General features: G+C 34.0%; 1 protein-coding gene across 1 annotated transcript in view; it reads left to right on the plus strand.

The window, feature by feature from the left end:
* heca (hdc homolog, cell cycle regulator) overlaps positions 1–18,443 on the plus strand; it is a 50,551-nt gene that overhangs the window by 24,273 nt on the left and 7,835 nt on the right. The window lies entirely within an intron of this gene.

Genomic DNA, 18,443 nt, shown 5'->3' on the forward strand with positions numbered 1-18,443 from the left:
AATATAATTCGTCAAATTTTCGGCATGAGTTATTTGTTTACTCGCCAAAGATTTATTTTACGTCACATCCAATATGTTATGTTTTGACAGTTTGACATTCATTTCTTTGAATATTGTCTGATAAATAATGAAGGTGCTTATATCAGGTAGAGGTGCTTGTATTGTAAATAAAAACATAAATGTTTAACACTTGTAATCTATTTGTCAATAATTGAATGTGGAAGCATTATGTGTAATTTACCAAATTGATAATTATATCCACAAATGTTGTTTACTCTCAAACATTTAATTTATGTAAGCATTGCTACAATCTAATCTAGACTAGAAAGTCCGAATGAACACGTAAGACCCGCGACAGTAAAATATTTTTATTACAGAAAAGGTTTGCGGAGGTGAAAGTTTGCTTTTGTTAGGGAGCGCTGTAAAAACACTGGTCTGACACTTTTCGCGATAAAGCGCCGTCACGGGAGGCGCCCGCACTCCCGGTACCTACCGTTTCTACCAAATAAACGTAACCCTACTGTAATTTAATCGTCCCACTGCATGTTTTATGACTACTTCACGGGCAATTCAAATGTTTATTTTAAAATACCGGTAACTGGAAAGGAAGGACATTAAATTAAAACACACATTGTTTAGTTTAAACTTAGTTTCTTATTTACACGACGTTGAGAATTCGTTTCGGAACACGAAAAACAAAAAGGTCTATTATAAAAATTTCAAATCGATTCCGCTATAACGTTTACGATCTGTAAATATATCAAGCTAAAAAACGAATGCTCGCGGCTCGACAGCTCCGCCCAGATTCTTTGCCAATTCTCAGTTATTTAATAGATTAGGTGGAGTTTTTATAGCATTAGAGCGGCGTTGAATTATTTTGCAATTCTAAGTACATCGGTTGTGTGTTTGTTATGCACCGTCGGCATTTGGTATCTAATCTCCTCAGGCCTTGAGCTCGTTGGATGTCAACTGACGGTCATTCGCCCGCCCGCCGCGCCTGCATCTATTTTTACCCATCGTTGTTTGATATTTATTACTGACCAGCGCGCACTGCAGAGTACTACGTATTTTTGGTGTCACAATTGAATAATTACCTCAGCTACCATTTCACCGAGCGATTTTCGGAATTCTAGCCGGTTCAACAAATCATATCATTCAAAAACCTGCTCAGCCAGTTGCGAAATCGAATCGACAAATCCAATGATAATAATAATGATCACGACTTAGCAATATCAGGTTCCTATGTTTCGATGGTGATTGCTTCAATTTAGTTTCATTATCTCGGATACGGCTATGACCGAATCTGAATTAGATGATAAACTGTTAACTGACGCACGATGTAGTCAACGAATTTGGCACACAAAATTCATGTCTGTTATTTTTCTCTTGAAATTTTGTTAAAGTAAAATTGGTTCCAAGAAACCAATTGATTAATTGAAAAGTAGTTGTGTATTTACGCGCCTCCATCGAATATTACAAGCACGCGAGATAATTTAAAGCATTCTCATTGCTTTATCGCGTAAAAGCGACCAGTACTGTATCTACCAGACTTGTTTCGCTCCACGTCGCGTGACATTACCTCGTTTGTTCGCTACCAGGGGAAAACTTCATAACTTAGCATTCCCATATATTAGTCTAATGCTTTCTGTGGGATTTTTATAGCGAAAGTTTACCAGGATTAATCGAAAAGTCGTATAAGCTTCAGGTATATTCTATTTTATGGCGATAGTTATCATTTCCAAGATGAAATGTATTACTACATCGAGTAAACAGTGTAGACTTCTCACATTCCTTGTCACATTTTACGGTCTGACGATCGCTGATACCCCAGTAATCGGAGTAAACAGATACTAAGTTGTAGCGTGATTGATAATAACGACAGTTGAAGCACGATTTCGCGGAGCCGTATCATTAAAAGCGTCCACTTCTTCTATTTATGGAGCCTTGATGTCTGCGAGTGTATTGATTATCCAGACCGGTTACTCATAGCTGATACTACCTAACTGAGCTTATGAATTCTTCGTGTGAGCGATTTTCACATCGGTCGTATCATCGTATGTACATAAGTAGATACTATCTTGTCACGATCAAACATCAGACTAACGAGCTCAACGGCTTCATAAAGTGTCTCGAAGGATTTATTTGCGACGTTCAGGAGACGCAGACTAAAGTTTAGGTAGTCATATTAACTGCTTCAACTTCGCCCTTACCTGGCATGTGAAATACGTTTTAAATAAGAATCATTATTAACGAGTAAGATAAAGTAAAGTGGGATTAATCAGTTTCTATAGAGTAAATACAATATCAGACTGTTGTTTAGAAAGGTTTTTTGCAAGAAAGGCCAAAGTTTACATCGGTATTTGTTTGTAAAATACAAAATAACAATTTGACGAGCACTCGAAGATGCGGCAAGTGCGCGGTCGTCCATGTAACTGAATCCGAGCGCGCGCCACTTGATACCCCGCTCAAGGCTTCCCATGTGGATTAGCTGTGTTTTTTCTTTTAAATCGTCTTGCCTGGCAAACACACTGAGATAATAGCTTTATCGTTTTGGCCGGGCCTCAGTTTAATACCGCAATTTAATGATTGTGATTCGATTTTGTTTTTAGAACGCTGCGTTCGTTGACTGTATAATGAAATCATCAATGAAATATAGTTACAAATTTTAAATTAATATTGTGTAACGATTTATATTTAGTGTCACTATTGAATTGAATATATTCAAACTAACGTTGAACTCTCTTAACGTCGTATAGTTGAATATAAAACGTGGAAACGATACCACGTCAGAGAGATTATGCTGTCATGCGTTTTCTTTATAACTCTACAAATACCCATTACGAATTCATCTTGATTTTCTCAACGAACCGTAAATGGCAAGAAATAAGAAAGTAGCCGGCTAATAGATACAATAGGGCTGAATGCCTGATAGGTCTCGTGTTGCAACTTTCTTGTACCAGAAAAAGTTGCCTAGCGATGATAGCACGACGCGCAATCACATACTAGTTCAGATATCAATCGTTTCGTAAGACCGCTACACGTAATTGCTCCATTACTGAGACGTGATAAATAATTGCTACCACCGAGTCCTTTAATCAGTAGGAATCTGCTAATACGATGAACTATGTCGCAAGTTCGCAACTACGAGCATTGCGTCCTGCGTATTCTTAGCGCTACATTCAGTTTTCGTCACCGCTTTTAGTAGCAACCTATAAATGGTAATCTTAACTTCGCCACCGACTGGTTCCACCATTTCGTGTGTCTCCGATCAACTTTTTATCACGATAACGCAAGTATCCAATCAGAGAACATTAATACCATACTTGGGTAAGAGATCGAGTCTGGTTTTTGCAGCTAACGTAGGTGATGTATGCAATTTAATCTTTAAAATTGCATACTAAGTATCATTGAAATTTTCTCAAATGTTTCAGTGCTGTAACTAAGTTCCTCGTTTAGCGAAAAATTAAATAAAATGTTTAGCAGAAGTTATTCTTCCTGTGGAAAACAAAAAGAAATGACTGTTTAGTATTCAGTGGTAGACTGAGGCAATTGTCTACTTACCATAATAGTGCTGTGGTTATATTTATTGAGTGCAATTCACTGTCTGCCTACACTTACCCCACGCTTGAAACTGCTAAAGGTATATTCTATAAACAGATTGTAAAATTTATTTTCGACATTTGAGACGTATCCATTTTCTTGTTTATCATTTTACGACCCATATTGTTTTAATGTAACTGATGGATAATTTTATATGTATCGATACATGACATCGGATTTCAAATGCTATTATTGCATTGGAAGAAAAATAATTAAATTAAAACGGAGCAATAAAATAATCAAGCTGCCTGACCTTCAGCTTGTTTTTCTCAGCCGAAATGAGTCATTAGGCCCGCTCTTTACAGACGTACGCTTAAAGTGTTTAAAGTACGTGATCACTATCACCTAGGCGTTTTTCAAACATTTTCCATCCCACTATATAATCGCCTTTCTACGAACAACATAGTAACTTGTCGTAGTCGCTGTTACTAGAATAGAACTAGAGCGGTCGTTGATCCCTAGGCACTATTATTATCTCAATAACGATAATATTATTGTTAGTGGTTTGGCGATACGCATCGCGTTTTTCGCCGTTCCCTGTAAACAATTACGCTGGGAAGTGCGCGTTAAAAAACGGCGAGATATTTTGCAATGAATGGTTAAGTGGTTGGATAACTAAAAGTGCATTATTATGTTGATGAATGGTGTAAATTTAGTTACGTAAGAGTTTGTTGGCATGCGTGGATTGACAAGCAACTCGGTAACCCTGAAGTCGGCCGGCAGGTCGATGCTCGCTCGCGTCCCACTTACAGTGCACGGCGCAAGCGCAGCGTTTGCAAATCCAATCATAGCTCAACCGACGTTTGGTCTAATAAAATCTTTGATCGTATGAGACAACGATGCTAATGGGATAAATACATTACGTGTGCTTTTTGTTTGATTGAGGCTCAGGGTTAAGTCTTTTTATCTAAGACTAGCGACCCGCCCCGGCTTCGCACGGGTGCAATGCTGATACTAAATACACTACAGAAAAACTTTTAACGTTGTATATAAAAACATAGCGGCCCGGCCGGCCGGTACCGCCGCAAACGGTACGTCCCGCAATTTTTAAATCTGTAATATCTTCGAAAATATTCACTTAAAACATACGGTGTAAAGGGCCATATAGATCTATATTAAATGAACAATGTATTCAAGGTATTTAATTGGTTAAGGATTAATGCTGTATTGGTTAAAATCGCTTCGAAAATTAGCCATTATTTGTCGTAAAAAGTAAATGACAAAAAAAAGTTATTGTGGGTTATCCATAATAGATAGACATATGCCATCGCGGACTTTTCTGTAGACCTTTTCAATGTGTACAATACTTAGTACATTATTTTGATAAAACTCGTAGGGTTCAGCCTGCGTTTGCAATGTAAGCGGAAAAAATGTAATTATTTACGACATCACATTAGAAACCTCAAAAATAATAGTACTTCTCCACTATTTAACATATAAACCTTCCTCTTGAATCACTCTATCTATTAAAAAAACCGCATCAAAATCCGTTGCGTAGTTTCAAAGATTTAAGCGTACAAAGGGACATAGGGAAATAGGGACAGAGAATGCGACTTTGTTTTATACATACTATGTAGTGATGAGGTTACCGCTCCTGACTATTCTAGAAAACAGTCAAGTAAATTTATGTATTTTATAGTTTAAATAAAACTTGAACACAACAAAATGATTTTGAAATGGCTACGTAAGTGTTTCTGACAAACCCAGTAACTTTATTTTATGAGTAGTAATTTAATCAAAATTATAACTTCAAGCACACACGTCTTTCTAAATCAATTCGCTTTACATTCAAAATATTTTACACTTGCCATTAAGGCCAAATGGTGTGCATATTTAATATGCGTAATACATTTTAAATATATTATGTAGTACTAGTATTTATGTTATCGCTTGCGACACACAATTTTTATGTTCGTCATAAAAAACATTCTGTTGGTGCACATGGACATATTTATCAAGAAGTTTCCTTATACAGAGTCATTTATGCATTGCTTTAATAACCAAGCGATTCATGTAATTATGAGGTGTGTTCTGAATACATTACCTACGTTAACAAATTATAACCAGTGGATGTTGCGTGATTTCATTTTACTATTGATGGTTTTCATGGCGTTTAATAGTTTAGCCGTAATTATTACTCAATTAAGGTTATTGTATGACTGTTAGTTTATATAGCTGTTTATCATTTTGTTTACATAACAGTCTAGCATGTAACAATTATTTATATGGAATGATTACATGTTAGTTCTCATTTATAAATCCATATTTTATATTCTACAGCTAATAGACTGTCTAAACACTGACAATTTGATTTGTTCTATTTTAATACCTAATAATCACAACAAGGTCGTTATAAAATGCGTGTTTGTTGAAGGTAAAATAATTGAATAAGTTGTCACGTTTACACAATAACGATATACCCTTAAATACCAATTTACCTAAGAATGAAATTGTCGTTGGCTACGTGACCTACCTACACGTCGCACAAGTTATGATAGCGACTCATTACAAGTGGAATGTTTTATTATATTATATACTACGAAGCGATGACACATAGTTCATTTATTTATACAAACTTCTGCACTCGTGGCTATACTATTTCGTCTACGTAATGCTTGGTATGAAAAACTTTTCAAGCTTTTAATTTTGCCTCTACATCCGTTCATGTTCACACTGAAGAATATTTATTACTCTATTACGATGAAATCGTGTTAAAAGCAAAGTTGTAATAAAAGTTGGCGTTTTATAATTTATGAATCGTTAGGTCTGAAGCTTGATTTCAGTTGTCGAGGATTTGTAAAAGAATATTTTAGTGGAACGGGAATTGAGAAGATTGCTGGAACGCCATTAGCCGTATTGTTATTGCCGACATTCCAGTAATGAAGCGCTCGTTTTCATCCTCTAATATTGCCGATTTCCATCCCTCTCACTCATAATGCATAGTAAGCTGGGCTGAGCAGCCAACTTTTGTGTTATTTTAATTCAGTCGCTTTCTGTTGGAATTTTTCGATTAACAAAGTAGTCTATGAATCGTTAGGCTTGAACTGATCGACGTCTATTTAATGGTACCTATTTGTATGGTATGTTTTATAAATATTAAAAACTATTTTTATTTTCTTAACTTTTTTCTTTCAATATAAATGTATCATACTACGAAGGACCACCTTCATTGAAATTAAGTGAAAAATGCACATCAGCTGCAAATGTCACGTTTGTTGAGATATTCAAACTTTCTCCCCGACGGGTATTGTGCACTTGATTTAAATAATGAGACGCGCGGCATCGTGATTCGTGAAGCGCATCGGGGCTCACGAACCTCCAATATTGATTATTCATTTTATAAGACACACGTGACGCGTGAGGTGTGAACTACATTGTTCACCGCAACACACGCAAGCGATTGTGACGCAATGGGAGATATTTTCAGACTTTCACCCGAGAATTCTGCGGGGGACCGAGGTGAAGTTCAAGACTATTTATAAGCAAAGCGGAGTCCTTTCTTGGCGTTTATTGATCGTTTACGAACGCACCCCGCGTATTACGGTAGGTTAGTATGCCCGCGGCTCCGACACGGCTCCCGGAACACGCCGAATCCACCCGAAATTTTACATCCCCGGCCGTTATTGATCGGACTTGACATTGAAATCGTAATAGAGGCAAACAGCTGGGAAGCGAGGGTGCGTACTCGCTCTTGAAAACGCAACCCTCGCCGTTTCGATAAAACATGACGATAATTTATTACAACAATTTCGTCGCGTTTATTTCAATTTAGAATTATATCAGATTTTGAAACTCAATTGTTGTAAGTCTAATAATTACACAGAGGAGCCGAGCCGGGAGATGGCTAAAATCTCATTTATATTCAGCGGTCGGAGTTTGAATGTTATCTAAAATCCGTGTTTAGGTGTCGGACGGGATTGCTCTAATCTTGAAACTAAACACATTGTCGAGTTAGCTGAGCTTTGTTCTTGGCTTAGAATCTTCGGCTGTATAATGGAGTGCAATGAGATTATACGGAATCTTGTATAGACTTGTTAAACGGGTTGCTGAATAAAAAGTGTCGCTACAGCAAATTTGTTGAATGCCAAGACAAATTATTGTGTACAGATAACAAGACTTGTAACCAATGTTAAAGAAACTTACTTCCTTCGTAGTATTTTTTATCATATCACCTATGTTTCCGTTGCCGGTGACTGTCTGCATTTCCTGTACCTACTAGCTATGACTTAGGTAACTTTCTTGCGATAAAACACAAAAACTAGTCCTCTATTTATAAAGAGAAAGATAAGACCGTCTAGAACTAGTAATGTATTAGCTTTTTATCTTTAGTGTTCCTATTAATAATACTTTCTATTGAATAATGATATTGCACGCCTCATAAGCGAAGCGTTGAGATGGGTACTACTGTCACTTCGCGCAAAACATCTGATTTTTCAAACTTAAAATGTCTTTATGTATCATACATTGCACTTGTAAGATAATACATACACACACATATTAAGAAAAAACACTATTTTTAACGTTCATGATATTTTTGATGTCATTTTTGTTATTTAAACTAGTTAAAAAACAGTTTAAAAAAGTTCTGTCTTGGACGTCCGTGTGTCTGTATGTGCGGATCCTTTTTCTTGTTAACACGATAGCGACCGAAATACTTTACTAATCGAGTCTTTTTTTTTCTCTTACGCTTGAGTATGCTCAGGAATAGAACCCTTTCATTTTTCAGGGTCTGATTCGATGTGGTTTAATTGTTATTAAATAAACAAAAATAATAATTAATAAATATTTATTAAAAAAAAATTATGAGGCGTGCACTTTTGGATTTTCCAAATTATTAAGTATTTTTTTGTTTTATAGTAAACTAGCTTTCCACCCGCGGCATCGCCCGCGCAGTCAAAGAAAAACCCGCATAGTTTCCGTTCCCGTGGGATTTCCGGGATAAAACCTATCCTATGTCCTTTCTCGGGTATCAAAATATCTCTATACCAAATTTCATGCAAATTGGTTCAGTAGTTAAGGCGTGATTGAGTAACAGACAGACAGACAGAGTTACTTTCGCATTTATAATATGTATTAGTATGGATATAGTATACTGCACAATAAAATTAGACAAATAAAAGCAATAGATATATTAAAAACAAAATCTATTCTACGTAACTGTCATTTGTTGTTTCATAAAGTAGATTAAAATTTAATAAACGTTCAGTGTCTCAGACGCTATTGTTCGGAAAGGCAACGGACTGCTATAAATTTCATAAGACTATGCTCGGTCACAGCCAATTTCATTGGAGCTAAATACGTCCTCCCGAGAAATCTTGAGACATATAAGTCTTAAATTAAATACACACATGTAACCAGTCTACTAATTAGTGCTGGTAATTAAATGTTGTAGGATTTCCAAATAAAAGAAATAAAAAATGCAATGATAGTTAAACTTATGCAATTAATCTATCATTTGTATTAAATGTAGACACAATGCTTCATTATTTACGATATTCTTTATAGGTGGGTGGTATTTCCCGGTTGCAAGTCGACTCATTCTTCGTACGACATCGTAACTGCCACCCAGTTAAATCAATTTATTTTATATTTATTGATAAAAGAAAACAAATATAAAATATGGCATTATTGCTCAATATCAACCAAACAGCGAGCTTAGGTGGTCGTTAATATTATTGTTATTTAAACCATTCAATAATTGCACAATTCAAATAAAATACCGTGTATAATGTTAAAGCAAATACTTACAAAAAGCAATTAAATTATACCTGTCAGAATTGCCAATAAAACTATAAATTCAATCAAACGCTAATCTCTAAAAGCGATGCAATGCTGTATCGAATCTAGGAAAGCCGAATACACACCAAGGGGCTTATACAGAATACTGATGAGTTTGGAAATTATTCCATTATGCGATAGAAAATTTCATAAATAAAAAATGATCCTGCATTTCTATAGAATCACGGTTCCAAGTTAAATAAGTGATCACCGGTCGGTTACGTGAGGTGAATGGTGGAGTGCCTGGGGAATCTATTGCCAATAGCTACTACTCATCCTGCTTACTTAATTGATATTCATACGTGTCAGGCAAAATTATTGTGAAGAGGTATGATTTAGCTCAGCTTCATTCCATTGGACCGAATATTGTTATTAGGCAAATACCGTAACTAGCCCCAAAATGGTACTCGTAGTTACAAATATGTATGATGGTCCAATGACATCGTCTATATACATGTATAAATATAAATACGTGAATATGATAAAAGTCTCAACTATGGTTTCATGAGATGACACATACACGCCCACAGATGGTCAGTGCAGCGCAAATAGAAACTTGCATAAATAGTTTAATCCTTGTGGAGGATATTGACACGCAGTGATGAAATGCATATCATTACTATGCAATGCACCGATGCCTATGCGACAAGCTTTGCCTGTACACAGTGAAAGCCACTATTTGAGTTTAGTCCGGCGGTATTTGTCGCGCGTGTTAATAAGTGATGATGGTATAATTGGGCGGTTATTTTGAACTGTGGTCGATATCGGCAATGACGCGCGGGCCAGTCCGCTAATCGATCGTCGTGAACACTATGCTGCACTCCGCGCCCTATCATTTGTCTCCCTCGCAGCCGGGACGAGCCCGATCGCTCATCCTACTCGCTTCGTTATTCAACGTCCCTAACCACCCGGTACCCTACCTACCGTATTTAGGATCTAATTTATTTTTAAATTCTACGCTTTCATACTTCACCTCGTATACTTAGCTATCGTTATGAGCTACCTAATGGGCTATATCATTATGAATTTGTCTGGCTGCCTCGCTTACGAGCTCCGATAGCTCTTACGAATGGCTCGTAATTAGTGCTTCATTGTGCGTTGTTTTATAGAATTTAAGTTATTTCGTAATGCTCTAATGAACGACATCTACTTTCAACTGAGGCCTTGGCACAAGCGCTAACCAGCTTAGGAATAGCAGTGGCATTTGGTATCGGTACGTGCGCCGGCGCAGTTCGCTTACATAACACACCTGCCATATCGGGCTGCACCTCGCTCACTCGCCCATTCTATGAATTACTTACAGGTCATAGACCTTAAGTATTATTTAACTCTAACTTGGCACATGATTTTGCGAGATTTAAACTCCATTGGATTTGGCTTTGTGCGTTTTGATTTGCCTATGCGTCAGCTTGCTTGTCTTTGATGTCCTTTATTTATTGAGCGGTGGATATTCCAATGCAGCTTTAAATGTTCTTTAAATAAAGATGAATAAATTGGTCGCAATTTTAAATAACGACGAGTCATACATAAGTAAAACTCTGCGTTGTAATCAGACAACACTGAAAACACCCAATCCTTTTTAAACCTCGGAAATATCCCTTTTATTTGAGTGTACGCGGTGTCCGTGCCAAGAGAAAAAGCGTAGACGTTTACTTCGGTTTCCGAGTTTTTATTTTTTAAATCCGTTTACATCCCAAGGAGCTGATAAAAACGACTCTGTTTACATTTCAGCGTTTTCAACTATTACTAACAGTCTCGAGTTTGGTTAAACAGTATCAATGCAATGTAGGTAATCTATTATTTAGCATGAATTATTAGCATTAATACGGCATTATCGTTTAGAGATATCGATATGATAGACGATTGTTGATGTGATAGTTCAATAACCTACATACAATAAGACATATTGTATGTATTGCGTTTGTCCTAAAACAGTTAATATTAAGTATGTGCAAACATTCTGAGACATGAGAATAATAAATCATACAAAACACAAAAAAGTGTGTAAAATTATTAAGACTAGTACTAGGTATACAACTCTTAGTATTTTTAGCTCTTATTACTGCATCTATTAGCTCGTATTATATTAATTTTATAGGTTAATTGTTACTATACTGCGCCTTGTAGCGTGCACAATAAATCGCATGTCAGTATCTCTTAATACATGGATTAACTGCGACGAGCTTCTATAAACTATGAAACACTGTATGTTCAATGGAAGCAAATGAGTTATTTAACGGATAAATTTACATTTGTAATTGCTCATATTTTTTTTGCAAGTTGAATTATACAAGATAATTGCTACGCTTAACGTTATATTAATTAGTAGGTAATTTTTTTTATATTAAATATTTCAGTACAATATTCAGACACGGCACGATCTGATCCCATACTAAGCTTTCGCTTGTGTTATGGTAATCAGATAGCTGATAAACATACATAATACATATACATATAATTTTAAATAAATACTTATATAGATAATCAACACCCAGACACAGAGCAAACATCTATGTTCATCACAACTATTTGCCCCGGGTGGGAATCGAACCCACGACCTCAGGCTTGGAAGGCAGGGTCACTACCAAGTTGGTAGTATCAACCAAGCCAACCGGTCAGTAAATTATTTAAAACGTAGTATTTAAACAACTTGTTGTAGTCTAATATCCACTTTATGCCTGCAGCCTGAGTCAATCCTTATGTAATTATTCAAGTCAGAAAGTTTGACATTGACCGATACCCCTCATGCAAGTGAAGTCATATGTAGAGCGACTAATTGTTATCTATTTCCTAGTTAAACGAACTATTGAAGTTTTTATCTACACATATTGGAGTGCTTCCAACGATACGACTCGCTTACATAATGTTTTATTATGGTACAATGACCGATAGAAATCGTAGGGCGTAGTTTGCCTTGTACTGTTCAATACACCTTAACTACATTATAATGTCGATGCAAATTGTTTATAAATACAGAATCGAGTGGAATTCTAAATGAGCTGTACTTTGGATTAACTGAATATAGTAATTGATTGATGGTTTGAGTACTTATAGGTTAATACTTGTGTGAGAATAATTTATGTGACGGGTCAGATATAAATGATTCTATTGAGATCTAATATGTTATTTGCTACCATATTAAAGGTTAGGAATACGAATATGGCGATGTTATAAATGCGAAAGGGTATTCAGTTCTGCTTCTAAATTTTTTGCTAGATCTTTACGAATGTGTATTACCAAATTAAGATTGCTTGGTTATTTTGGTAAAATTACAGAATATTATTGTAATAAATATATTATCATAAACGGTTAAAATAACATTTTACCCACCCACTGGTATAAACTTGGTAAGCATAAACAGTAAATTCAAGAAGAAAGTTAGAATTGCAAAGAGACGCAAATACACCGTTATTATTATCATTTCAGTCCTGGACTTTTAAAAGCTTTTAATGTTATCTCCTCGAAGCAATCTTAACAATTATATTTTATCTCTAAACTTCAAGTTAGACTGCGAGTTGAAACGAGACCATAATGAAGTGTATTTATTAAAATATTCATATGAATTCAATACGTTACCGTATATTTATTAGCTAATAAAAGTTATGACTACTCGTATTAAGACCGGATGTATTCAGATAAGTGGGGCACAATCATTTGTATGTGTTAGATTAATGACTTATTCCTATGAAATGTATCGACTTCGACGAAACGCTATTGATAAATTCACACGTTGTTAATTAATAAAACAAGATCTTAATCTATGCTTGAATGGAACGGTGGACATATTTACGAGTATATATATCTACTTTTATATGCACTTCCTACTTCACTAATTAGTGCATCGCTATTTTGGTAAACCAAAATAAAACCGTATCTTTTAAGTAAGATGTTTTTAACAAAATAAAAACTGTATCATTTGATGTTAGACATTATCTAAATTTCATAGCAATCAAAAACGGCTTGTACATATTATATTTCGTCGAATTATTTTGACGAAACAACCCTAAAATTGCAGTATCTATATTCTATTACCAACATTCCAAAAGCGTAGGTTCTATTCGTGGTACCTTTTATTACAAGAAATGTAATAGTAATTTCGTAATATCACTGTGCGTATGTTTCACGTACGTTAGATTGCGCAAACAAGGCATTGTAAGTTCGCCTTGACGGGGCCGTTATCCTCTGCTAATACTATGTATAATGTACTTATCGATGCTATTTGTGTATGAATAAACCAATTAATTTGATTTATCTTTAGATAATTTATCCCGCGCAAATAATATCTAAATTATCTTGGTCGTAACTCGTATGTTTGTAAAATTTAATTTTGTGAATTAAATAATGTGTATCTCGGTGAAGTTGTTTAATATTTATATGCGTATGAAGAGGACTTATTAAGGCTTTTACATGCGCTAATAACCTTGACCATACTTGACGGATCTCAAACCTCTCCCGCTGCACCTTCTTTTTTCCTCGCATTTTGTATTTAAAAAGATACTAATCAGTGAAACAAAATATCCTCGTCAGGGACTGTTGTGTAACTGATAATTTATTAAACATAAAATTTTCAGAGCTCTAAGTCAGCAGGTTACGAAGTTTATAGAGTATTTGCGGAAAAATCGATGACCACGGCACATTTTTTTTCTAGAAATCTATTAACTTTGGAAAAAAGTCCTCGCGAGCAATTAAAGATCGAAGACCATCCTATTTTATATATTTTTTTCGGTATTGTGCTTTATGATGTACCAGACTTTATAGAGGTTGAACATAGTCGAAATTGCCGGGTAACGCCTTAATTATACAATTTATCATATTAAACTTTAGTATGTTTATGCAAATGCTGTTGATTAAAAATCGCGTTTTCTATTGAAATAGGTATAGCAAAGCTTCTAACATTGCTATGTAAATAAAGACATTAATTAAAATATTTCGTACATATTTGTATACTTATCGATATGCTTATTTGATTGCCATTTATACCACTTCATTCGGCGTAATTTTTTTTTTAATAAATATAATTAATGTTTTATTTGCATTCCATTTTATTATTTTATATCTACACATTTTACATGCCCAAAAGGCTTGTTTACGTTTTAATTAATTATAATGGATTGTAATTATAAGATTCTACAAATTATTAATATTTCAAGTTATATTTCAATTCTTTATAAGGTTTTATTTTGGCTATAACATAACCATTTTGATCAACGAACTAAATAACACACTACAAATATTTCGTGTGAACGTTTTTTGTAAGTTTATAAAATGCCAAATAAATGAGATTACTCTTTTTACATATTAAAGATCTGTATTAGTTGAAATATTACTAAAATATACAAAATTTATCGACACCCACGTCACTCATACTTGTTTACAGAATGCACCCAATGGCTTTGATAAAATTCTATCAAAGGTTCCGTATAATGCATGGTATGAATATATTTATTATTTATACCTTTAGCTTTGGATGTACAATGTGAATGTTCATTACATGCTCACTCACGTAAACAATCGGGAAATGACAGATTTTCATTTGCGCCAATACAGCTTTTCACTTTATTTTTGCAAATAAGGATATAATAGTGCATCGACAATTTTTAAAATCCATACTAATATTATAAATGCGAATGCATGAAATTTGGTATGTAGATATTTTGATACCTGAGAAAGGACATAGGCTACCTTTTATTGCGAAATATGTACCACGGGCGAAGCCGGGGCGGACCACTAGTCTTAAATATGTCATAAATTACATATAATATTATGAACTATTAGGAAGTTACATCGTGTCTAGTCATATTATTTAAAATCTGAATTTACTGCGTAGTTATATGTATATCGTTTCCTTTTATAACGAATTCTAAATAATATCAAATATTGTTTTGCTAGATCGTTCGTTGTATAATTTACATAAGTATAATATATAACTTCGCGTCGACCTTGAATTTTATCAAACATAATATAAACAAAATGCACCAATTCCATTATATAATGTAATTAATTATCCAAAGTCTTATTTACACCTTTCACTATCTTATCAGCATTGTTACACTCCAACATTGATAAAACTTATCACATTTCGTATTACTGATATGACGAGTTAAAAGATTACCTACATTTTTAGCAAAGCTCTCCATTATGATAGTTACTTATACAAATTATGGGTAGATACTATGTAGGTACATTATATTATAGACACCATCTAGAAGCATTCCGTCGCCAATATTAATTTAGTTTATTTTCACATTGCACTATATTTAAACCACAATTTATTCATTTTATTAAATGTCGTAACTATTCCCTAACAAGATTATTGAAATTCTTGGGAGCATGTCGAGTCGAAATATATTTTAGTTAATAATAAAATTACCCTGCGGACTACGCTTGGACAGATTTTAATTTACATTCATTTTAATCTGACTTGCGAATTCTGGACACGAAAGCGCGGTTATAATCTGATAAAGAGTTCGTTTGTTATTTAAATCATTATGATATTTTTTACTTTGTGATTACACAATATTTCTTAATACGTGAAATAATATCAATCATAAAGTGTCATGAAATATCTACCAAAGTCCATGGTAGGATTTAACACATAAAATGCATGTTCATCTTATCAAACAGACAAATATTATCTCTAAAATAAATAATTCAAAGAATTACCTCAAAATTATAGGTTTAAACAATAACCAACAATATCTATTGTTGCGAAATACAATAACATGGCAACGGAGATAAGAAGTGAAATTACTTACGCGTTATCAAAAATATTTTTTAATGTTTATAAATTTACATATAGATTGCATTTATAGAAATTCGCTAATGTGTTTATAAGCAAGTTTGCAATATCACTTGATATGGCGGAGTTGACATAAACTTTGCAGGGTTATCGCGGTATGGCAAACGGTCGGTTAACATATCTGCGTTGATAGTGTTATCAGTTATTTTTGTATCGAATATAACTCATAGTATGCAAGCCGGAGCAAGTTTGTTGCAGGGCTCGTATATTTTAAATTTTAATGTAGGTAGTTATGTTGATTAATTGAGGTTTCATATCTCAATCGTAAACAAATTGGAGTAGCTAGACACTACAATATGCTTTTATATTTATCTGGTGCGTAATTGAGAAAGATGCCTATTATTTACAATAAAATGCTTTCGAAATAAATAAAAAGGCTTATATTATCCATACACATTATAATTAATAATAATAATATTGTAATTCTTCCTGAACACTTATGAATGTGAACAAACATCGTTAGATCATACAAGTCATTGAAAACAAACGGTAATATGTTATTTATAGAACCATTAAAACAATTAATCGCTACACGACACCGATATAGGAAAAGCGTTAAGATTTGCATACATTAAGCTAGAACACAAGGTTGAATTTGTTTCTATTTCATATTTTATGCTTCCGCTTGATTTATGGGCTATTATTGTTTTATTAAGCCTTGCTGTAAACATTAACAAAAAATGTAACATTTTATAGGCGGTACCATATCTAAAGTCAAACACATTCTAGTGTTAGTAATCTTATCGTAAGATAAAGATGTAAACATCATATCATTCAGTGCATTTACATTTACTCTGCTTTAAAAAGATCCAATCATTTTCAATTCCTCGTTTTATGGATTCTGTATTACCTTCGCACAGTCTCTATACAACACACCTCGAGAACGCTAACAAAGTTCGCATTCAAAAGTTTATAATAATTTCTGGTCTGGTTGAAATAGCAAGTAACAGTTGGAAATGTTATTGTTTGCGCAGCCGGGTTATGGAATTTTTGCACGTATATATACGTATGTATACACACTCACAGTTTTATATTTACGGGTAAGACGATAATTACGGCTGCAATGTCACATTCGTTATGTTCTTTATTATAATTTACTTTATATTTTACTGCAGCGTTGTCAACATGGTCGTGATTATTAAAAAAATTCAAAAGGTGTGAGCTTTAATGTAGGAATGTTTCTGCATGTAGTACCTTAATGCAGTTCCAGAATAGTTTCAATTTTATTTTACTTAAATTAGAAACTAATTGCAAGTAGTAACATTGCAGAATATGTAGACTGTAGGTGTAGGTTAAATAACAAAAGTATTTCTTTCAAACAAAAATAATATTCATACCTACATAATGTTACCTAATAATTAATGTTCTGAAAATTTAATAGTTTTGTTCAGCATAAAATCTTATATGTAATTCAAACAAAACTTATTCAAAAGATTACCGCACCACATATCTTATATTTGATTATATACGAGCTACTTCTAGACATATTGGCGTTCCCGATCGAGTTTCAGCTGATATCAAGCAATTAATTCACAACAGCGATCCATTGTTTACCCAGCCGCAAGGGATTAGATTAGACTTGAAGAGATACTTAGACGAAGAATCAAACGATTTCACTTGGAGCGAATGTTTATCTTTTATGAAGATGTTTTATTCTTGCTTGTATATACCCTTTCCGCCCACGGTTTCGCCCGCTTAGTCTTAAACCTAATAAATTATGTACCTTCCACTTGAATCTATTAAAAAAATCGCATCAATAAGTTGAGTAGTTTTAAAGATTTAAGCATACATAGAGACATATAGGGACAGAGAAAGCGACTTGTTTTATACTTTGTAGTGAAGTTGTAAGATTGGCGTTTCAAGACGTTATTTTGATGCAATATTCAGGTGTAAAGAACCAAGAATACATTGTTATGTATGATACAAAAGTAACACATTTCGTTAGGTATGTTATATCAATGATACATATTGTTTACTCAGCTGTGACACGCACGTGGTGAAGCATGTGTGTTTTCCGACTGTTTTATATACTCGTCGCCATATTGCTATCTTGTAAGATTCTTATGATAATAATATATTTTATTTTGAAATTTTTTGTGATAATCTTTACTTTTTTGTTAATGTTTAATATATAATATATAACATATTAATAAAGAAATGGTGATTATATCGCTTTACGTATTCATAAATCTTGCAAATCTTATTTATATGTCATGGAAAATGATATACCTGCTAGATTTAAATAATAATGTAATCGTATATACGA

The sequence above is a fragment of the Colias eurytheme genome, chromosome 4, assembly GCF_061535395.1.
Source record: "Colias eurytheme isolate Ceu_HAF_F1 chromosome 4, ilColEury1 Martin Lab GWU primary, whole genome shotgun sequence".
Classification (NCBI taxonomy): domain Eukaryota; kingdom Metazoa; phylum Arthropoda; class Insecta; order Lepidoptera; family Pieridae; genus Colias; species Colias eurytheme.